Source organism: Myotis davidii, unplaced genomic scaffold (assembly GCF_000327345.1).
Source record: "Myotis davidii unplaced genomic scaffold, ASM32734v1 scaffold6, whole genome shotgun sequence".
NCBI lineage: Eukaryota > Metazoa > Chordata > Mammalia > Chiroptera > Vespertilionidae > Myotis > Myotis davidii.
The window spans coordinates 10488920-10489209 of NW_006383011.1; positions in this window are offsets into that span (position 1 = coordinate 10488920).

Below are 290 nucleotides of genomic sequence, written 5' to 3' on the forward strand. Positions count from 1 at the left end.
TTTCATTTTTCAAACTTCAATCATTGTGTGCTTTATGATTAGGTTCTACTGCCAGTGATTTTAAAAAACTCTCCAAACCAGAGTGGTTTCTACAAGATAGGAGTTTCTTTCTTTCTCACATAAATTAGGCAATCCAGGTGGCATTTAATGACATCAGGGACTCAGGGACTGTTCTGTCTTATTGTTCTACCACTCCTAGCAAGGAGTCTCCACTCAAATGATAATATCTCTACTCCAGCTACTAGGAAAGGGAAAGTACAGAGAAGGGCCTATCTCTTCCCTGTAAGGGC